General features: G+C 44.3%; 1 protein-coding gene across 1 annotated transcript in view; it reads right to left on the bottom strand.

Annotated features, from left to right (window-relative positions):
- LOC126192203 (serine-rich adhesin for platelets) overlaps positions 1-12567 on the bottom strand; it is a 171264-nt gene extending 158697 nt beyond the window's left edge. The window contains exon 1 of the mRNA XM_049932586.1: positions 12499-12567. The gene's annotated coding sequence lies outside the window, so the exon portion shown is untranslated. The remainder of the gene's footprint in view (positions 1-12498) is intronic.
- Between the last annotated feature and the right edge of the window lie 11711 nt (positions 12568-24278).

The raw sequence follows: 24278 nt of genomic DNA, 5'->3' as shown, positions 1-24278 counted from the left end.
ACTACTGTAGTAGGAGTGGGCTTTGTGTCTATCTTGGCCACAATAATGCGTTCACTATGCTGTTTGTAGTAGCTTACCCGCACTCCTATTTTTTTATTCATTATTAAACCTACGCCTGCATTACCCCTATTTGCTTTTGTATTTATAACCCTGTATTCACCTGACTAAAAGTCTGGTTCCTCCTGCCACCGAAGTTCACTAATTCCCACTATATCTAACTTTAACCTATTCATTTCCTTTTTTAAATTTTCTAACCTACCTGCCCGATTAAGGGATCTGACATTCCACGCTCCGATCCGTAGAACGCCAGTTTTCTTTCTCCTGATAACGACGTCCTCTTGAGTAGTCCCCGCCCGGAGATCCGAATGGGGGACTATTTTACCTCCGGAATATTTTACCCAAGAGGACGCCATCATCATTTAATCATACAGTAAAGCTGCATGCCCTCGGGAAAAATTACGGCTTTAGTTTCCCCTTGCTTTCAGCCGTTCGCACTACCAGAACAGCAAGACCATTTTGGTTAGTGTTACAAGGCCAGATCAGTCAATCATCCAGACTGTTGCCCCTGCAACTACTGAAAAGGCTGCTGCCCCTCTTCAGGAACCACACGTTTGTCTGGCCTCTCAACAGATACCCCTCCGTTGTGGTTGCACCTACGGTACGGCTATATGTATCGTTGAGGCACACAAGCCTCCCCACCAACGGCAAGGTCCATGGTTCATGGGGGGAGGGATCAACAGTAGGAAATTAAAAAACATGTAATGAATGAATGAAAGACACGGTGACTGGGGTGGCGTGGAAATAGAAAACTCGGTTATTGTTTCAAAACGTATGGAAATAGACCAGGAGTCTGTGTTCTTTATTTACATTCATAGTGTTAACCTTAACCACTGCGGACGGACGGGGATTTGAATCATACACGTTACCCAGTGTCTTTACTACTTCGGCACCTCATTCATTCGTTAAGTAGGGGAACTACAATGTCTATAACTGTGTTTCTACATCTACATCTACATGACTACTCTGCAATTCACATTTAAGTACTTGGCAGAGGGTTCATCGAACCACAATCATACTATCTCACTATCATTACACTCCCGAACAGCGCACGGGAAAAAACGAACACCTAAACCTTTCTGTTCGAGCTCTGATTTCTCTTATTTTATTTTGATGATCATTCCTACCTATGTAGGTTGGGCTCAACAAAATATTTTCGCATTCGGAAGAGAAGGTTGGCGACTGAAATTTCGTAAATAGATCTCGCCGCGACGAAAAACGTCTTTGCTTTAATGACTTCCATCCCAACTCGCGTATCATATCTGCCACACTCTCTCCCCTATTACGTGATAATACAAAACGAGCTGCCGTTTTTTTGCAACCTTTCGATGTCCTCCGTCAATCCCACCTGGTAAGGATCCCACACCGCGCAGCAATATTCTAACAGAGGACGAACGAGTGTAGTGTAAGCTGTCTCTTTAGTGGACTTGTTGCATCTTCTAAGTGTCCTGCCAATGAAACGCAACCTTTGGCTCGCCTTCCCCACAATATTATCTATGTGGTCTTTCCAACTGAAGTTGTTCGTAATTTTAACACCCAGGTACTCAGTTGAATTGGCAGCCTTGAGAATTGTACTATTTATCGAGTAATCGAATTCCAACGGATTTCTTTTGGAACTCATGTGGATCACCTCACACTTTTCGTTATTTAGCGTCAACTGCCACCTGTTTCTATCGTGAATGATATATGCTAATAAAACATGAAGGGACTGTAATTCTCAGCCACCCGTTAGTGACTTATGTGAGTAGGTCGACTTTAACACGTTGTTACCATAAATTTGTTCAGTGTCGGGTAACTATAACGCTGTTTTATATTTACAGAATGTAGTTAATCATCAGACACATTTAGTGAAACGTATATCGCGGCTTCGATCGAATTTCATCCACCAGCGAACTATATTGTCAACGAGACAATCGGTATAGTATTCTTGTCAGTAGTTGAGGACCTTGTGCCTCCGTGAGGCAGACAACACAGCATTAGTAGCCAATCCAGCTGACGAAGAAAAAAACCTTGGTCGTCTGTTGCTGACTGCCTATTTCGTGCAATGGCAGTTCTCGTAAGCACCGCTTTCACAGTGAACTATGGAAAGTGGTGAGTCAGCCACGGCCTGACACTGACGTCAGCCACCTTGCTCCGGTACAAACACTCCGAGAGAGAATTTCCGTTTTGACGGCCACGGAGATGCCGGTGACATCGTCTCCTATACAAGAACTGTACGGTGCCCAGTGTACTCGGAATGTGATGTTGTTCTTACAGCTCTGAATCGTTATTGGATTCCTTTCTTCCGTCAGCTGTAATGCTAAACAAAGAATTTAACACAGCATGCATGTTCAAATGGTTCAAATGGCTCTGAGCACTATGGGACTCAACTGCTGAGGTCATTAGTCCCCTAGAACTTAGAACTAGTTAAACCTAACTAACCTAAGGACATCACAAATATCCATGCCCGAGGCAGGATTCGAACCTGCGACCGTAGCGGTCTTGCGGTTCCAGACTGCAGCGCCTTTAACCGCACGGCCACTTCGGCCGGCGCATGCATGTTATGGGGCCTTTCAGGGTATAGTATTACAGACAGTTTCTGTTCGTTGTGAAAGAGGTAGTTATTCGGTAGTAGTCGTGATGCATTTTTTGTGTCTGCCACGTATAAACCGTTTTCATGTCTTGTGGTAGGATGTACGTTATCGCCAAATTATGTCATAATAAAGTTTTCATTGCAGACTGGGGGTAGCTTTCTTCAAAGAGGTCTATCTGAGTAGGAAGCACCACCAGTACTAGACAGACCGCAAAGCCTACTAACTTCCTCCACTGTAATTGTCAGTTCACAACGACGGTCATCGCTTACCTCTCCAAAACGACTTTATTCCGGAACATGAAAGCAATTATCTAGTAGCCATTCTGAAAGTGCAAATGGAAGTAGTTTCCTTTTCCTTCCCTGATCTTATTTGCTACGCATGTAATTAAAAAGAATGTTTGTGTACGTTGTTATGTACGCTGTTTCCTCATGTATGGGGAGCGAAAGAAAGGTAAAAGATTAGGCGGAGGTCCATAGCCCATTCCTCTACGAAAGCATCAAATGGATGGTGCAGCCCTCTGTTCGACAGATGGAAACCATAAAGCTCCTATCGGACTACAGAAGAGAAACGGAAATAGTCACAAGCAACTGCAGACTGATGTCATAATTGGCTTCTAAAGTATCCAAAGTCCAGAGTAAGAGTTTATGATCAAAGAACAGTGCCAAGCTGCGCGGTCTTGTTATCATTTCACTTGTTATTTTGCCGTATAGCCTGCGAGACTGGAAGCTCGTCAGGAACCTGTATTCTGATTACTCCGCCAAATAACAACTACAAAAGTTTTTTACGCCACCTGTCGTGGAATGAAGTTCGCCAGCTGTGCTGTAATCCGTCGGAGTGATCGCCTTGCTCGATTTCTCACGTTGCCGAACACTCACTGTCTTCTTTCCTTTCGGGGCAAAATTTTTTCGTCAGATTTTCGACGTGTCTGTGTTTCATCTGCAACGCTACCGAAGACGATTTTTAGTGTGATTGGCGCTGACTCCCGTCGCCGTTCCTCGAATGATAGACTGGAAGTTGTCTATGGTTTGTGTAAGGGACCTTTCAGGATTCAACACACCAGTCCATAGCTAACGAATCAGTCCGTAGGCACAAACTGAGGTCAAGACTTCCTCGCATTTAAGTAGTGTTGCTCTATAAGGAAACTAAGTCTAATTATTTAGTGACGCCCAGTAAATTTGCAAAAGATTGACTGAGTTTGTCTATGCTCGTTTTGCTGGATCGATTGTGTTGATCTCCCATGGAATAAGATAGCGCTTAGCTTAAGACGAGTACTTGTATTCGGGGATACTACAGTTTGAATACTCGTCCAACGATGCTTATTTGGATTTCCCGCTGTGGTTAAAAGTCGACTTGAACTGTAAGTTCTCCCGTAACTAACGGCGCAAGTCATCTCAAAGTTCTTAGAAAAACAAAACCGTGCTACTTCGAATAGCAACGTGCCTGGAAAGGCACAGCGGTGTTCAAACCAACCGTCGGGCTCAGGACAGCTTTCCCTTAGTTCAGTAAAATTATGGATCGAATAGCTTCCACACGCCTAATTACTCACCAACGACACGGTACTGAACAGGTCTCAACGCCGCCTGTTTGTCAGGGCGTTCCTCAGTTGTTCATTCTCATTCCACCCTCCGTTTTAGTCATTTCTTTTTCAACATAGCTGGTTAGAAATGGTTAAAATTGCTCTAAGCACTGTGGGACTTAACATCTGAGGTCATCAGTGCCCTAGAACTTAGAACTACTTAAACCTAACTAACCTAAGGACATCACACACATCCATGCCTGAGGCAGGATTCGAACCTGCGACCGTGGCGGTCGCGCGGTTCCAGACTGAAGCGCCTAGAACCGCTCGGCCACACTGGCCGGCATAGCTGCTTAGAAAGACACGACGTAGGCTTTCTTTTAGTTCTTGTATGAGACGCAAATGGATTTGGAATAATAATACCCCTGAATATACGACTTCCATAGCCGAAGGAGTTGAGTCATGTTGCGTAAACTGACTCCAGCAGTGAGGACATCGTTTTCAGGTTTGTTTTATGCAGTAGTGACTGCCGTTAGATAGGCGTCGATACGCTGGATTCTGCCCAATTATTCCACTGTTCTCAGTATTCACAGAACTATTCTGTTTCTTCGGCTGCGACTTCTCTAAGAAGCGCAATGGAGACTACAAGAAAATATCTTAAATCATTCTAATCAGCCGGCCGGGGTGGCTGAGCAGTTCTGGGCGCTTCAGTCTGGAACCGCGCGACCGTTACGGTCGCAGGTTCGAATCCTGCCTCGGGCATGGATGTGTGTGATGTCCTTAGGTTAGTTAGGTTTAAGTAGTTCTCAGTTCTAGGGGACTGATGACCTTAGAAGTTAAGTCCCATAGTGGTCAGAGCCAGTTGAACCATTCTACTCAAATAGTGTTTTCTCTTGCTTCCATTCTAACCCCTCTTTCTTGCTGCTGCAGGTTAGGCATTGCTAAAAGATATTTTTGTTGACTCGTTCTCACTTTCTGAATCATTTTCCAGTGCATTCTCCACAGCTGTCCAACTCTTGACCAATATCTCAACCGCGTCTGAAACAAACGCTCGCTTGCTGTATTCTTAGGAAAGATACATCATTCGTCACTAGAGTAAATTTCTGGACCACTGTTAACCAGCCGAAAGGACCTTGACATTAGTGTGGACAAACACCACCATCCCTTCGTTCCACCTTCATTTGCAGCAGGTTTCGTAATTTCTGCGACCATACGGTAGAGACTGGTCACAGGGCGAACTACTGGAAGGATGACAAACTCTTTTGTCGAACTCGTTCATTCTCGCTTGCAGGAGCACCGTCATTGCTCGCGTATCTCAGACGAGACTTAAAGGGATAGTGCAACACAGCTTCCGAAGTCAGGCCCGAAGATGCTCATGTATCCTCACCGCTTCCATTCCACTACATATAGGATTAACACAGCAATATGATGTGAGTGCGTTGACGTGGCCGCTACGAATGGTGTGGCGAAAGCACGGCGCCGGAAGCGCCCTTGGACTCGCGCGAGTCATCAGCTGCGCCGGCAAACGTGGACGGCCGGCCGCCACAGCATTATGCAATGGAGCCTGCTTCACGGGCGGCGTGGGGACCGGCGTGCGGTCGCGTGTGTTCCTGCGGACCCACCGCCGGGACGTTTTGTAACTGTGGCAGCCGAAGGCTGAGGCTGCGCTGCGTCTGGGCAGTGTCTTGGGTGACTCTCGCGCCGACCGCTTGTAAACTTTTGCCGTCGTGGAACTTCACCTATGAGGAACTATGGTAATTCCAGCAAAATACCTAACAAATTGCTTTGGTAGAATCTCAAATGCACTGTACAAACGCACCAGTTTAAGAATGTACAGGACGTCGTTCACTTTGGCGCAAGGTTTGTCATAAAAGTAATACCATTTGAGCAAATATGTCTCAAGATCATTTTTGGCTTCAACGTAGAGGAAATGGGAATAGTTCGAGCTTGTGTCGTCTTTACCTTTTTACAAACACTTTACTTTTCTGTTGTATTCCAAATACTTCACGTATAAAAATAAGTGCCAAATGTTGCCGTTCGAAACGTCGCTGCATATTATTTACTGTAGATGAAGTATAGCAAACGGAAGCAAATAGAAAATGATATAATACAGTAGCGTACGTGAAAGTCGTCGTTCCCATAGTTGTTCAGTGACACTATGCTTAAATAAACACGCAGAGCTTGAGGAACACGTCATTTATCGCCAACTGAAAATTTACAACAGCAGTAGTACAACAGCCACGCGGGATTAGCCGAGCGGTCTGAGGCGCTGTAGTCATGGACTGTGCGGCTGGTCCCGGCGGAGGTTCGAGTCCTCCCTCGGGCATGGGTGTGTGTGTTTGTCCTTAGGATAGTTTAGGTTAAGTAGTGTGTAAGCTTAGGGACTGATGACCTCTAAGTCCCATAAGATTTCACACACACAGTAGTACAACATTGACAGGATACTCCTACGAACAATGCAAAACACTGCTGCTCTCTCGATAGCCACTTATTTGTCTTTTACTTTCGAAATATGTATAATGTCTCTTATGGTCAGTCTGGAACCGCGCGACCGCTACGGTCGCAGGTTCGAAACCTGCCTCGGACATGGATGTGTGTGATGTCCTTAGGTTAGTTAGGTTTAAGTAGTTCTAAGTTCTAGGGGACTGATGACCTCAGCAGTTAAATCCCAAAGTGCTCAGAGCTATTATTTTCTTACGGTCAGGAGATAGCAAGATTCTCTGGCCGCCAATACTTGCTGCTTCTTTTAGGATGGGCGTGTAGCCTTCTGCTACGGACGCGAGCTAGCAAAAAAAGGGGTCAGTGCAATGTTAAACAGAATTAGAACCCAACACAGCAGATGGGCATATTTTTTTTATACAAATGGGGTAAGCAATCATCCCCACTTTCTGATAGCAAAGAACCACAGGCTATCAGACAGAGCACAGAAAAAAGTCCCACAAGATAATACACTCCTGGAAATGGAAAAAAGAACACATTGACACCGGTGTGTCAGACCCACCATACTTGCTCCGGACACTGCGAGAGGGCTGTACAAGCAATGATCACACGCACGGCACAGCGGACACACCAGGAACCGCGGTGTTGGCCGTCGAATGGCGCTAGCTGCGCAGCATTTGTGCACCGCCGCCGTCACTGTCAGCCAGTTTGCCGTGGCATACGGAGCTCAATCGCAGTCTTTAACACTGGTAGCATGCCGCGACAGCGTGGACGTGAACCGTATGTGCAGTTGACGGACTTTGAGCGAGGGCGTATAGTGGGCATGCGGGAGGCCGGGTGGACGTACCGCCGAATTGCTCAACACGTGGGGCGTGAGGTCTCCACAGTACATCGATGTTGTCGCCAGTGGTCGGCGGAAGGTGCACGTGCCCGTCGACCTGGGACCGGACCGCAGCGACGCACGGATGCACGCCAAGACCGTAGGATCCTACGCAGTGCCGTAGGGGACCGCACCGCCACTTCCCAGCAAATTAGGGACACTGTTGCTCCTGGGGTATCGGCGAGGACCATTCGCAACCGTCTCCATGAAGCTGGGCTACGGTCCCGCACACCGTTAGGCCGTCTTCCGCTCACGCCCCAACATCGTGCAGCCCGCCTCCAGTGGTGTCGCGACAGGCGTGAATGGAGGGACGAATGGAGACGTGTCGTCTTCAGCGATGAGAGTCGCTTCTGCCTTGGTGCCAATGATGGTCGTATTTGTGTTTGGCGCCGTGCAGGTGAGCGCCACAATCAGGACTGCATACGACCGAGGCACACAGGGCCAACACCCGGCATCATGGTGTGGGGAGCGATCTCCTACACTGGCCGTACACCACTGGTGATCGTCGAGGGGACACTGAATAGTGCACGGTACATCCAAACCGTCATCGAACCCATCGTTCTACCATTCCTAGACCGGCAAGGGAACTTGCTGTTCCAACAGGACAATGCACGTCCGCATGTATCCCGTGCCACCCAACGTGCTCTAGAAGGTGTAAGTCAACTACCCTGGCCAGCAAGATCTCCGGATCTGTCCCCCATTGAGCATGTTTGGGACTGGATGAAGCGTCGTCTCACGCGGTCTGCACGTCCAGCATGAACGCTGGTCCAACTGAGGCGCCAGGTGGAAATGGCATGGCAAGCTGTTCCACAGGACTACATCCAGCATCTCTACGATCGTCTCCATGGGAGAATAGCAGCCTGCATTGCTGCGAAAGGTGGATATACACTGTACTAGTGCCGACATTGTGCATGCTCTGTTGCCTGTGTCTATGTGCCTGTGGTTCTGTCAGTGTGATCATGTGATGTATCTGACCCCAGGAATGTGTCAATAAAGTTTCCCCTTCCTGGGACAATGAATTCACGGTGTTCTTATTTCAATTTCCAGGAGTGTATCATGGTAGGCCAGAAGACTTCCTGCAGACCACTCGAAAATCGATAGATTATATAAGTGCACCATATATTTGCTTATAAGATTGTATATTGTATATATTATGCCCTACATGTTATAAATTTTTTTGTGTCAGAAAGCCTTACGTTAAATAAATAAATTATTGTACCCTGCTTAATTTACTCTAGGCATCTTATTATGTGGCCTTGGAATACTGTTTGGAAATGACAGTTGTAAAGTGTTTAAACTGACTAACCTCTTTAGCAGTCTGCAACATTGTCAACAGCTTGAACGAGAACTTAAAAAAATTGCATTCACCTCATATTAAACCTAACAATCCTTTTTAACAAACAATAAATCACATAGAGGCTCGTGGATACGGTGGTAATAGTTGACGATTCTTTTTTTTACCGGCCGCTTTGGAAGGCAAAGTGTTTTGTGGATTCGACAAAGGAAACTGGTACCAACTGTTGTTTATAAAGGCCGAACTTCATTGTCTTAGGTCGCAGGAGTGAGAAATTTGCAAGATGTTGTATTTCTAGATGTTTCTTTTGTCTTTCAATTAATTTATGGCAAAACGCGTGAACCATGGGCAATGTTTTTCCAACGGTCAGCGCCTCTGTGAAATGAATAAGAAGTCTGTTCTTTGTACGTCATTTTCGAGACGATCACGTGTCTTTTAAAACTGATGGCTTCATTGTATGTTAATGTGCAAGTTCTTCGAAGCAAAGATAAAGCCGAAATCAGTTTCTGAGTACAATGTGTTAAGGCCTCAGATATAAGAAGCTTCAAACACGGGGTCAATTTGCACCTGTCAGTCTAAAAGAATTCCACTATCACTTGAAAATCCTACTTTGGAAAATGACGTTCCCCTAAGGGTGTTATTTGCGTTGGTTGGAGAGAATACAGTCGTTCACAACAGCGTACAAAATTCTTATAAATTATTTTTACAGGTAGGTGACTCATCAAGATCGAAAACCTCTAACGTGAAATCAAATTTCTTCTTTAATAGTGCAAAGTTTCAACTTATATCATGCTTTGAGAACACTAAGGGACACTTACAGCTGTTCAGAAAGCGACTACGGTATTTCTGATGCTGTTGTGTGCAGCATGTTTAAACTAGGCGTAGCTGAATTTAGAGTGATAGTATCACTTGATTCTGTCCTCAAAAGAAATAGGCATAAGAGGGGTTCTGAAATAGATTTTACTTACTCACGAAAGCAAAACTTAACACCCTCTTAAGACTTGTTTTTGACCATTAAACCCATGAAACTGCCCACCAACATTTACCTTTAAAAGAGCTTCGCCTTCACTAACAGCTAGAGACATTCTTTTTCGCTCTTTACAAATTTTCATAAATGAGGGTACCTGAACATGAGAGGCTACTTGTCCTTGCGTATGACGTAAGATATGGGACCGCAAATACGGACAGTCTAAAGCTAAGCACCCACGTATTCAGCGAAAATGTGTCATCCTCTCTGAGGGACTGCGTGACGCTGTCCCAAGTATGACTTTCCGGTATGTTAAGTAACACAAAGACTGGCAATGAAGTTTCTTAGGCGTGTAATGGCCTGATCTTCAAGACATTCATCCGACGGAGAAGTGCATTTAGGATTGCTAAAAACATGTGTAGCCAAGGCCAGGTGGGTTTCGCTGTCTTGAAATGCAACAACGCATCTGTTTAGAGATTTTAGAATCTGACAAGCGAAACTCAAACGTGCACGCTGTTATTCTTATTCAGGCAACACCGAAAAATGCTACTATTTAGTCCCTTTCAACAGTGTTGAGAGGGAAATCGTAAAACGACGAGTGATGCCTACACAACGTTATTTCTAATATCTTTTGTTTTAATTGAGCTTAAATTGTTGAAGATTACTTTACCTCGTGACACATCAAATCGATCACATATTGTTTGTTTGCAGCCCGAATATATTTAGTACCGTATTTGAGCTTTCTTGAAAATGAGAACAGTGTTGACAGCCACAAAAATAGTTGAATATCCAAAGGCGTAGGTCGTATAGTGTTATGTTTTATTTTGGATGAGTCCCTTCTTACAAATTTCTTGAAATGTTTGTAGCTCTCGTTCACTCTCAGGCAGAACCAGAAGATTATTTCTGTTCTTCCCTCATTGCTTCAGGTACAAGAGAATATAATTTTATATCTTAGATAGGCTTTGTGTTGAGACCAATGTAAATGAAAGGTCAGTATCTCTGATATGTGGTTGCGTCAACCATCTGATGAATTTACTTTGGTAAAAACTAAAAAAAATAAGCGAAGCCTTTTTAATAATATCGAAGTTAATGGATATTTCGGAATGTTGTTGCTGTGAGCTATACAATCGAATGTGGAAAAGAGTTACAGAAAGATATTTCACATTGTGTTGGATTTTCGAAACATAATTTCTTCATACACTGAAAAAATTCGTCGAATGAGAATTGTCGCTACAGTTATTAATACAGCATCTTTACACGTTGCTCATTTGCTAGAGGACGTTCTTAGACACCACAAAACACCATCATAGAAGGTCACCCATTGGTCCTTTTCATTAGTACTCGTCAATATTCGGGTCATTTGAAAGTAAACCGTAAAATAGTATATCTCTTAATAAATGTGTAAGTTCGCAAAATGTAAAGACCTTACTAATCACAAAAGAGCCTCGTTTCAGTAGGAGGATATGCCTTATACGGTCAAAGTGTTACTTCAGCAACAACAAATGATAAGAAGTGACCGTAAACAACAAACCACGAATACATCAAGGCATACTTTATCAGCTTCTTTCATCAAGCGCTATGATGCTTCATAAAAGAGTGGCAATGCGTAATGAAAATCTGTATTACCGTCAGTCTTCGAGTCATTAATTTCCAGCAATAATGTAACAATATGATAAAAATTACGTCACAATTCGTAGTCACCTGTCGTTATCGACGCAATTTATCAAACTACGACGTCACTTACAAAGTAAAGTTCATAGACATACCACGAGCTCGTCTCAGTTTTCAGCAATGTGACAATGCAAAGATGTCCGTCATAACTATTCCTTTCCATAGGATTCTCATTTCGGCTACAAGAAACTGATGTACGTACAGCTTGGCACATGATGCAATTCTGAATGGCGAATTCTTTCGCCGAAACTGAGGGACTAAGCAAACAGAGAGCCTGAAGTGACTTAGTCCTTATATTAAGTGATCTCTCAGAAGTCGCACAAAACCGCGACAGAAAGCAGGTTAGTCATGTTGCTGCCACCATCGATTCATGGCTAAATTTATTGGTTATTCGAAGATGACCTGAAAACTAGTGCTTTGTACGTCGTTTTGATCGAAGTCTTTAAATTAGAGCAATAGCTTGGATGATTAATGACTGGGAAGGAACTCTGACATAGCCTTTCTAAAGAAATAGTTCTAATGTTCTGCAGAAATGATTTTGGTATTCAAGGTAGCCGGACGAGGCTTTAAACCACGCTTCTCCTGTATAATCGTCGACTGCGTTAAACGCTACGCGACTCCGCTCGGTTTGTCCGTCAGATGAGAACAGTTCGATGGCACCTGTTGGTTAAAAAATATCGAAGTGAAACCCTGTAGTACGAGGACTTTCATGCACGATGGTAACTATAATGCGGCTTTTTCAATTGTAACTCGTAGGAAAAATACATTCCTCGTCTACCACGTATTTCGAAAGTTCTATGTGAAACTTGCAAGTTAATTCTTGGCAACAGACATATTTGAGTTGGAACTTGTCAAATAAGAAGACATAATGAAAGATCAGATTCGTGCCAGTCGGCAGGCTATGATTAGCTCCCACAGTATCATATGTATTACTTTGCGATAGCATAAACATTTCAGCTGAAGAGTGCAAACTCAAACGGAAGGTGCCGCTTGTTGCAGGCGAAAATTGTCTGACTGTAACCTGGAAAAGTAATCGGCTGTGCTTGTGAATCTCCAGAGTATCACGGGCCTAGTTATGCGTGCTGCGCGTATTGCACTCACCGTCTTCGGAAGGACGGCCGTGTTGTGGTCGTGCGCTGCGTGACTGCGCTCCTGTGAACAGCGTCGGCGTCGTCGAGCAACTGAGGCGGAGAGCGACGAGTAGCGCGCCTAGTAGGCGAGTCGCGGCGCGGCTCCGGCGGCGCGCATGCGCCCTGGGCGCAGTGCGTCCTCCGCCGCGATTGGGGTGTCGCGGGGTGGGGGTGCTGCGGCTCTCGAACTTGACACTGAGTGCAGGTGCTCACGCGGGCTCCGGCAGCCGCCGCCGCCGCCGCTGGGGTGACTCCCAGGCGCGGCCGCCAGAATTAATAGAGGCCGGCGCGAAGAATGGCCAACCTCCACGGCATCTCCTGGCCTTTCTCCGTGTCCTCACTGTTCAGCACGACATGCATTCTACACATCTTTGCCTTCCGTGATTAAACACGCGAAGAATCACTGACACCGTCCTTCAGCCTCCATGCAAACTCCAATCTTTCTGTTTTTATCTTCGTGTACGAGCAAGCAATATATTATTAGTTCACTCCTCTAGAAACGTACGGCTTTAACAGTAAACCACACATTGATGGGCAATACCTCTCATGCAGCGTCTACTACTGTAGTTGGCTGAGAATCTCAGTGATACTTTCACGTTTATTAAACGAACCTGTCACGAAACGGGGTGCTCTTCTATGGTCTTTCGTTTTTCCTCCGTCACTCTTATCTGGTATGGATCCCCGACTGACATGCGATATTCAAATATTGGTCGAACAGGAGTTCTGTGAACTACCTGCTTTGTGGGTAGACTTCACTTATTAGGGATTCTTCCCATGAATGTGTCTGCCATCTGCCTTTCCTGCGATTAGTTTTTTTTTTATCGTCGTTCTACTTTAAATAGCTCCGTACACGCCCTCTTACATATTTAGTTGACGTGATTGCTTCCAGTGACTGCTCTGCAATCTTATACCAATACAATAATGTCCGCCCCGATAGCTGCGTGGTCAGCGTGACGGATTGCCGTCTTCTGGGCCCGGGTTCGATTCTCGGTTGGGTCGGAGATTTACTCCGCTCAGGGACTGGGTGCTGTGTTGTCTTCATCATCATTACATTCCCATCCGGCGCCCAGGTCGCCCAACGTGGCGTCGAATGTAATAAGACCTGCACCAACGCGACCGGACCTGCTCCACAAGGGGCCTCCGGGCCAATGACGCCAAACGCTCATTTCCATTTCCAATACAATAATGGTTCTTTCTGGTTTTTATGCACAGTACGTTATTTGTTTGGTTCTGCGGCCTTCATTTTCCAGCCACTTTTATGTCGCACAATTGCATGAGAGATTTGGGTGACCTTATTTGAGATGTAACTTGTATCAGGTTATATAGCGATCCCCAATGTACCTAACACAATTGCTCGAGAGGAGGGCGTGGGCATGATCTTGAGGGGCGATCGTTATTTAGGCTGTTACCCGCCCTGACCCTCGACTCAGGTACACTCTTGCATGGCGCAAAAGTCTTCGTTTATGTCTTCTGATAATGAACTGAGTGTCTGTCACAGCAACGTAACAAAGATCCAAGTTTTCCATTTCTAGGCAAATGTTTCGGTATAAATGGCTCTGAGCACTATGGGACTTAACATCTTAGGTCATCAGTCCCCTAGAACTTAGAACTACTTAAACCTAACGAACCTAAGGACATCACACACATCCATCCCCGAGGCAGGATTCGAACCTGCTACCGTAGCAGTCGCTCGGTCCCGGACTGAAGCGCCTAGAACCGCACGGCCACCGCGGCCGGCAACAAATGTTTCGAATTGATTCGAAGTGACTCTCTCCTAAGCCCTTGAGACAAACAAACATCTGGCACACACGTCACAATTTTAAACAATTTGACTGACTTTAGTACCTCCTCTGTCTTGTACTTCACCTAATCCTCTCATTTCCCTCCTTTTCTCGAATCATCTATCATACCTCATCCACTGTACTCTATATTCATTTTATTTTAATTTTCCATTGTAACACCCTACCCGTCACTTATCTGGTTTTGGCGTGTTTTCACCCCAGAGAAATTGACAGATCAACAGAGAGTGCAAAACTGCCGCAATATCGGATAATGCAAAGAAAGTAATAAGGCCCTGTGACTCCTGATTGAACTGCAGTGGCAGTATTGATATGAATTGATTCAGAATTGATCACTTTTAATTAAAAAGGGGTGCACATTGATGTTATATTCAGCTATTGAACACCAGATGCAAATGTTGAACATAAAATTAATTAAGAAAGTGACTTGGGATTTAAACTACTTGATTGAAAACAGATGCAGTCGATTAGCACAAATTTATTTTAACTCCCGATCTTCAATCATCACATTACATGACTCTTCTATCAGGCAGTGGTAATAAATTGCGTTTACGAGGAGTAAAGTGTGATAAATCAAAATTAATTCCTATCGACTGACCCAGGCGTAATGTGGAGTGCGAGAAGAATTCCCCAATACACGGCCCATCAAACCCTCATGGAAACTTTGCCGACGTGATCCGACAAATTAATCAGTGGCCTAATTCAAGCCGTAACAGGTGTAATATCACCGAATTCAGCGTGGCGGGGCGTCGTCGTCGTGAGGACGTCGGCCGGTCTCGTGGTGCTACAAGGCTGTACTCGTCTATTCACTCTTAGCTATCTTGCTCAGTACATAGCTGAACCAAAACTTTCTATCTCCAAGCTCAATCGTTCCATTTGCTAAGTCCTAAACTGCAGAGATGCTCACTCTTTCTCAGGCAAGCTGAGTAAATAACGCCACGTCTGGACTCTAGGCAAGCTGGGAACAGAAGACCACTACGGATACTTCTCCCAGTCCGCTCTTCGCCTCAGTTTCCCCTCCAGCAAAATCACTTACGCCAATTGCAGTGCAAGTCGCGTTAATCATGCAATGCTTCTCAGCGCCGACCAATGCCTGCTCTGGGAAGTGTCTCAACTTCTGCTATTTAGCTCCTCCCAGGCCATCCATGAAGGTTAGCGTCTGCACAAAACACCAATCTTTCCGGAATTCTGACTCCCAGGAGAGTACTTCAAATTCCTTGGTCCTACATTCACATCGGAGGCTGGCGTATTTCATTCTATCGCTCTTCACCAGATTTACTTCAGACTCTGTGGACCGTGAATTCAGCGTGAAGTTGCTATAGTCACAAACCCGCATATTTTGGCCTCTGTTGACTGATCCACCATAGCTTTGCGCGGCTTTCTTGCATGTTTCACTGAAAATGGGATGAAGGACATTTATCAACAGGCGTACAAGTTCTCTGTCTGCTTCCCGGTACACCAGCATGGGGTCAACCACCCACTCACTCTCACTCATCTTAAGGCAGCTGGAGGCCGCGCACCGTTACCGCTTTCTCAGAGCTTGACCCGCCCTAAGCTGCCTATTGTTGTTTCCCTTCGCCGCTCCCCAGCCAGCCAGTCAACTCTGAATACTTCCCTGGGATAAACTAGCCTCCAGTAAATCGACGCATTTCCACAAAGTTTTCAAGTCGTGTAAATTACTTTAAAACCATCACCCGACATTAATTATTCCAATACGTCCATACTATACCCTCTACAAGATGCATTGTGCCTTGTCAGTCATTTTTGTTCAGCCCTACTGTTCGCTCAACGTGAGTTAGGTGATCTTTAATGACTTCCTGTAAGGGGGATAGTTCTTGCCATCTTACACCATTTATTCTAATTGGTTTGTTATTCTGTTGTTTTATTGTATGTAACTCTTCCCTGTACGTAGGTTTAATGTTTTGTTGTATATCAACCTACAAATTCTTTGTATTTTTAATGTGTAGTACCATGTTCCAAATTTCGATTTGTATTGTATTGTATGTTAATTGGGGGCCTAGAAAAGACTGAGAGGCTCCATCCCCGTCGCACCCGCAGTTGTCCACAACCCCACAATGACTGCCACAGTCTACTTCACCTCTCCGCCGTCCCACACCAAACCACTCTTTCACGGTTATTGTGCGGTTCGGCCGCCCGGCGTACCCCCCCCCCCCCCCCCAAAGAAACATCTCACACCAGATGAGTGTAGCCCATATGTTTGCGTGGTAGAGTAATGGCGGTGTACTCGTACGTGGAGAACTTGTTTACGCAGCAATTTCCGACATAGTGTAGCTTAGGCGGAATAAGGGGAACCAGCCCGCATTCGCCGAGGCAGATGGAAAACGCCTAAAAACCATCCACAGACTGTCCGTCTCACTGGACCTCGACACAAGTCCGCCGGGCGGATTCTTGCCAAGGACCAGGTGCGTTAGACAGCACGGCTAACCGATTTAGTTGTAAAAGTATTTGGACCTGAAATGTAATTCAGTTGATCGTGATGAGCCCCGTTCTTTTATTCTTTTACATGACCTCAGGCAGAACGAATTGCATCCCAAATAAGGTGTCACGGCAAGTAATATCATACCATCATTTATTTCACTTTTATTAATACTTAGCTTCAAGGATATCCTCTAAGCCACTACTTCAAATTCTTTAAAATGTGGACTGTGTGTCAGACGTTTGTGTATCTCACTGAATTCTAACAAAGTCAGTTATCGTCATTTGTTTGCAAACGGAAAATTGGAACCGGAAGTGCAGAGTGAACCTTCTGCAACCTCCAGCCACTTTCATCTACAACAAACCGAGTTCTCGTGCCTCTGCCTGATTCACCAATGTAAAACTTGTAACAGTAAATGTAGATGGGCGTTATAACTCACATTTCACATATAATATCTTTGATTATGTAGTACAAAAGCTTGTCACTCTCTTTGACATTGGCCGTCAATTATAGTCTCTTGTTGGCCCCGTAACTCGAAAACCGGATCACAAGGTACACAACTATTGCAGAACATCAGCAGTTTGTATTTTCCTCCTTAATCACACATTAACTAAATTTGTGAAGTATGAATGAATCCTTCAGAAGCTACATTTAGAGGTCTTCGATTGTTTACTGTCGATTTAGACACAGCAATGCACCATCTTCAGGCCCCTCTGCGACAAACGTGGTAATAATGAGGATAACCGTGTTACCGCCATAACACTCAATAAATGGCACTGAAGTCGATGTCCGCTTGGATGATGATGATGATGATGATGTTTGGTTTGTGGGGCGCTCGACTGCGCGGTCATCAGCGCCCGTACAAAGACACAGTTTTTTCACAATCTAGTCTATCCACTGTCACGAATGATAATGATGATGATAACACAAACACCCAGGCCGTAGTTAGAGAAAATCCCCAACCCGGTCGGGAATAGAACCCGGGACCCCGTGATCCAGAGGCAGCAACGCTAGCCACGAGACCACGAGCAACGGACGTCCGCTTGGGTGAATCCGTTCCTTCCTGCTTGTTGTATTGACAGTAACAGCACATCAACTAGACTTGATAGGAAATAGGAGGTTCACTTATTTCCTACCAACAGTCTACTTGATGCGCTGTTGCTGTCAATACCACAAGGAGGAAGGAAGGAATACATCATACCGAACATTGATTTAATTGTGCGCTTTATTGAGTATTATGGCGGTAAACGGTAATCGACATCGTTACACGGTATGTCATTGGGGAAAGTAAATCAACCGCAAAACGAAACATGACCTTTAAATACAGCTGAAGGACTCATTTATACTCCAAAAAGTTTAGTAGCAGTTGGTGGTCCCCGGTCAAAGACGGATATACAAAGATTAAACATTTTATGTTCCAAGTTACATATTAACATTTATTGTTCTGCCAGGAAGCTTAATATCAGCGCACACTCCGCTGCAGAGTGAAAATCTCATTCTGGAAACATCCCCCAGGCTGTGGCTAAGCCATGTCTCCGCAATATCCTTTTTTTCAGGAGTGCTAGTTCTGCAAGGTTCGCAGGAGAGCTTCTGTTTAGTTTGGGGGGTAGGAGACGAGGTACTGGCAGAAGTAAAGTTGTGAGGACGGGGCGTGAGTCGTGCTTGGGTAGCTCAGTTGCTAGAGCACTTGCCCGCGAAAGGCAAAGGTCCCGAGTTCGAATCTCGGTCCGGCACACAGTTTTACTCTGCCAGCAAGTTTCATATCAGCGCACACTCCGATGCAGAGTGAAAATCTCATTCTGGAAACATTTATTGTCTTACGAATAAGTTTCGATACTTAACTCTCAATTTTAAGTGCTTCAAATTTGTGTAGCGGAGTGTGCATTTCTCCAAGCCTGGTACATTAGAAATTGATTCGCTTTTGTTTGGCTGAAAAACGAAAAACAAATTAATTAATTAGATTATTACAATTAAATCGTCCTTCTGTTAGAACCACTATAGCACTTGCTCATAACATATTGTGATTGGCAATGCATATAGTCTTCAAACAACTTAAGAATGCCATGAAGTTTCGGGATTTGAGCCAGATTACCTCGACTTCTTGCCATGTTATTTCGGCTGACAACCATTCCTCGATCTTCAGGTGAGTGTTTTGCAACGGAGATTGCTAGTTCAGACCGCTAACATTATATCAAAAATCGGTACGAAGACACATGCGGAAAGGCAGCCGCTACATGATTGACATCAGCGCGTTTTGCTTCCTCTACTAATATCGCTGCATCTTCCGCCTGCTTAGCTGGCTGGTAACGTGCTTGCTTCCCATGCAAGCGGGCCCGGGTTCGATTCCCGGCCGGGTTGGAAATTTTCTCCGCTCGTGGGGTGGGTGTTGTGTTGTCCTCATCATCATTTCATCCTCATCACCGGCGCGGAAGTCGTCCAATGTGACGTAGACTGAAATAAGACTTGCATTTGGCGGCCGAACTTCCGCGAACAGGGGCCTCCCGGCCAACGATGCCATACTCTCATTTCCATTGCTGCATCTATAGCGCACAAGCACATGCAATGATCATACTACATGTGCGCTCTCTGTCGGATTGCACACTCGCAGAATTAAAATTCAGATGTCAAAATCAACAAAATTAACCGTCGTAGACGTGTCATTAGTTAGAAATTAAAGAAATTTCTGAATGCAGGGACTGCATTCTGTATGTGTGTGGTTTTAGCAGAAATTGTACGTATATTGTCGATCCATACATTAGTTAAGTATATGTCGTTCAGAAATTCCTACCAGTTGATCCTGTGTATGGACACATACACTGATGAGCCAAAACATTATGATCACGGCCCACCACGACGTTGGATGCCGCCTGGTGGCGTTGCGGGCACGTGACGCGGTAACAAAAGTACGTAAGCGGAGCAGACACGGACGGGGGATCACCATAGCGAATATGTCGGCCGAAAATGGGGCAAGTCCATTGAGATAAGCGATTTTGACAAAGGGCAGATTATAATTTACGCCCAGCCTATGAACGAGTATCTCGAAAGCGACAAAGCTGGTCGAATGTTCACGCGCTACTGTTGTCAGCATTACGGAAAGAGCTAGAAGGACCGTGAAACTACCACTAGACGCTAAATGTTTGGACGTCCACCACTTTTCACAGAACGAGGGGTTCGGAGGCTTGTCTGTTCTGTAAAGTAGGATAGATGGTAATATGTGGCACCTCTGCACAATTCTGGTACAGGCACAAGTGTTCCGGAGCACACCGTTCATTGTACATTCTTGAACATTGAGCTCCACAGCACACGACCCCTACGTGTTCACATGTTGACCCAACGACATCCTCATGGGGCAGTAATCGAAGACATACTGACAGCTGCGAACCGCCTGCATTCCTCTATGCTTGATGCCTTCCCCGACGGCGATGTCGTCTTCTAGTAGTATAATTGTTCATGTCTCGGAGTCTGAACCGTGCTACAGTGGTTTGAGGAGCATTATAGTGAACTCACGTTGATGTCTCGGAGGCTAAATTCTACTGATGTAAAGCCTATGGGACTCACCAGGGTCGCTATTGGGCGCCGTCACTGCGTACCCATTATTCACGCGAATTAGATGTGTGCGAGACATCAAGCTCCACATACCTCTACAAACCTGGCGACTAACTGTCGGTTCCCTAATACGCAGAATCAATGATGTATTTCGTTCCAAAGACGGAGAAACAAGTTATTAAGCAGGTGGTCATAATGTTTTGGCCCATCAGTGTATACTGCTTGATGTTATTTTATAAATATCTTCATTTTCATAGAACTCTTATTTCTATGTATTTTGTATGTCAGTGTATTATTGCAGACATTCTCAGCTTGTTTTTCTGATTTTGGGCAACAGTGAAACAGAGTATAAAATTTTACACCTCAGTCGGGTGAAATGCAAACATCGCAGACCCAATTCGAAAGTAAAAGCACGACAAACTTAGAAATGAAATTTTTCGATATTTGTAGTGCTAGTTACAAAATTTTAATGTCTTCCTTTGACTTTTATTCGGAAAGCGACTGCGCATATTATATCGATTGTGCGGAGAAACTTATAACACTGTCGGCTACTATTAAATTAGTGCTGTGCCAATAATGTTATTCCTGTGGAAGGAATTTTTGTGTCAAACTATTTTTCGAGTCTGGAAAGATTGCTGTGGAGAGGAAGCAATAATAAAACAAACGGGAATCGAACCAAGGTCCAATTACTTATCAAGTAAACTGTAATTACCTAAAAGGAAACGGTCGCCAGACTAATTAGGCGAAGTTGTACCCAGTACGAGCATGGTTCAGAAAGAAAGTTAACTATTGAGATAGACTTTACTTGATACTGAACTATTTTGTTGATAAGATACAAGACAGTAGCACAGCTTAGCAAGTAATGTACCAGTGATTTGACTTGAATTACACAGGAGGAGTGTTAATGCAACAACTGACTCTCAATAAGCTTACTGTCTTTACATTAAAGTAGGAAGATAATGATAATTATAGGAAAATGATTCATAATTGTGGAGCACTACTGACTGGACGAGAGGTTGTTTTGTCAGTTTAAATATAGGAGGTTACCACTACTGAATTAGTAATGAAGTAATTGTTTTTTTTTTCTGATTATTATTTGTACTCTCAAGGAACATTTACTTCCTTATAGTATTTAGCTCGAGTGGATCATGTGATAACTGAATCTAGCATAGTTTGAATATTTGTAGCCAGTTGCTTATTTTTGATTGCTGTTATTGTAATATGGCATTTAACTCTACCGGCAGATTCAGATCAAGGCTGAACACTTTAGTCACAACACAATATGGAAATTGGAAATTTGTGGTAAGTTCTATGGGACCAAACTGCTCAAACTGCTGAGGTCATTGGTCCCTAGGCTTACACACTACTTAATCTAACTTTAAGTTATGCTAAGGACGGACAACATACACCCCCATGCCCGAGGGAGGACTCGAACCTCCGACGGGGGGGGGGGGGGGGGGGGGGGCGAACACAATATGGGAAACACTGTTAACTACATAACACATGAAACTGTAAACAGTATTATTTCAGTAAGAAGAGTCTTTGATCTGAATACTTTAAGTCTTCCCTTACTGCTTGTACTTTAATGAAACTTCAATTGACCGTTTATGAAAACTACATGGAGTATTTCTAAACTTATGCTCACTAAACAATTATGTAATTTACAACTCCACAAAGTTTATTAACATCTGTTAAGAACATAATTTCTTTTCAGTTCATTAAATTAGGACACTCCGGTTTATCGTAGTACTTGGGATAGGACCCTGTCTAGGTAAACGATTAAGGATAATATATAATGGCTCAACACAAAGTTTACATAACACAAAATTATTATGGAAAACGAGAACACATAACTGGTCCATGCAGCCATACAGTACTCAACTGATAATTTGAGATGCCGGCCGGAGTGGCCGAGCGGTTCTAGGCGCTACAGTTTGGAACCGCGCGACCGCTACGGTCGCAGGTTCGAATCCTGCCTCGGGCATGGATGTGTGTGATGTCCTTAGGTTAGTTACGTTTAAGTAGTTCTAAGTTCTATGGGACTGATGACCTCAGAATTTAAGTCCTATAGTGCTCAGAGCCTTTTGAACCATTTAATTTGAGATGAAGGTGGTGGCAGCGTCGATCTTCTGTGGTATTCAAAAAAGGCGGCAAAAGTATCCATGGTTCACGTTTAAAAAGCCCTGAAATTCTCTTCTTAGCGTCGGATTTTCATAACCCAGAGCTAACCTAAGTATGCCATGAATAATAAGCCGAATTACTTCCACATCCGAGGCTATGTTATGTAATCTTGCAGTTCTTCTCGCCTCTTTCAGTTCACAAGTTGCACGCCCTTTGCCTCCTAGCCACAGACTGACTCACGCGACAAAGGAGCTTTGCATTTCGACCGCCAGAAGGGAGCTTTGCATTTCGACCGCCAGATCCACCTTTTCTATTCCCATATAGCTAGCTCTATTGCCGAAGGACTTCGCTCCAAATTTAACGTGATCACATTCTTTTACACCACATTACTTTTGAAATTAGATTCATAGACTAATTAAAATTACATAAATTATCATAAATAATCGATAAAACATTTATATAGATGTTACATCAAAGCGCATGGTTACACAGAAGCCACATTAAGTAAAAACAAACGAAGAAGTTAGATAAGACAATTATGAGTCATATCGATTGTAGGGTTACAATCTTCACCGAAATGACCTATTTTCAGATGGTTCCAACACAAAATTAAATGAAATAAATATATTTCCTACTCAAAAATAAACTGTATGTTAAATTTAAAAAATATTAGAACATCAAGGGAAAACACTTTCATGTGATCCCTTGCGGAGACGCGAAGAATGTCTAGCCTGTATTCAATTTCCATCCAGATTCGCTGCAACATGTCCAGAGGGATGGTACCAATGACTTCCAGAATCCGAGTACGGAGGTCTTGAGGATCCCGCACTGCAGGAACCAACACCCTGTCCTTCACGTAGCCACGAAATCCAATGGTGTGATGTCAGGAGAGAAGGGAGGCCAATTCACGGGCTCATCTCATCCAGTATCCTTGAAATGTTCGTTTCTGAGTTTTCCGGACATCCAGAGACCAGTGGGGTGGAGCACCACCTTGTTGAAATCAAAAGTTTCTTGCAGGTCTTTAACCTGAGGAAAAGCAAACATCTCCAAACGTCTGGGTACGTCCCTGTGACAGTCTCTTCAGCAAAAAAGAAGGGACCAGTTATCTTGTCGCACATGAGGTACACCAAACGTTCACTATCGGGCTATGTCGCACAGTTTCCCTGATACTGTGTGGATTCTGTGACGCCCAAATACGAACGTTATGCTTGTTCATAGTTCCAGAGACATGGAATGTGGCTTCATCAGAAAACTTTGCAGTTGACAAGGAAGCAGGATTCCGGTTAACTCGATTAAACATTTGACATACAAATCCGTTCCGCCGTTGCTTGTCATCGGCTGTATTTCTTTGCGGGATCAGGACTATGATTTTAAATAAAAGTATAAAGTTCCAATCAAAATTGTATTGCGTGAATTTTCTAACATACAACACTTGGAAATCCACTATTGGCAATTGAAAGCAAGTCTTTCTATTCTAACAGCACGTTTAGCAATTCAGAGGTGACATCTACGGTACGTTCCTACCAGATGTCTTTCGCCCTGACTAAAATTACTCTAATGAACGTTTGCAGTAAATATCCGAAATCAATGCTCGTCATAAAAGTGGTAATAAAGTCACCACTTGCCACGCGGAATTGTAATTCACACTGACGGCACACTATCAGTTACTTTGGTGAATTCTAAGTGATCCAGGGCGGTGTACAGTCCTCGCGAGTTCACTATCCGTTTTTACCGCAAAATACGCGCTTTGTCACAGCTCAGCTCTGACGTCATCCGAGGCAGAGCGCGATCCGACGTATACACACGTTGATCTTACAGTAGCTGAACGCGAAGTGAAGCTTAAGTACT

This window comes from Schistocerca nitens, chromosome 1 (genome assembly GCF_023898315.1).
Source record: "Schistocerca nitens isolate TAMUIC-IGC-003100 chromosome 1, iqSchNite1.1, whole genome shotgun sequence".
In the NCBI taxonomy this organism is placed as follows: Eukaryota; Metazoa; Arthropoda; class Insecta; order Orthoptera; family Acrididae; genus Schistocerca; species Schistocerca nitens.
The sequence above is the reverse complement of the archived record's forward strand: the minus strand, read 5'-3'. Positions and strand labels throughout refer to the sequence as shown.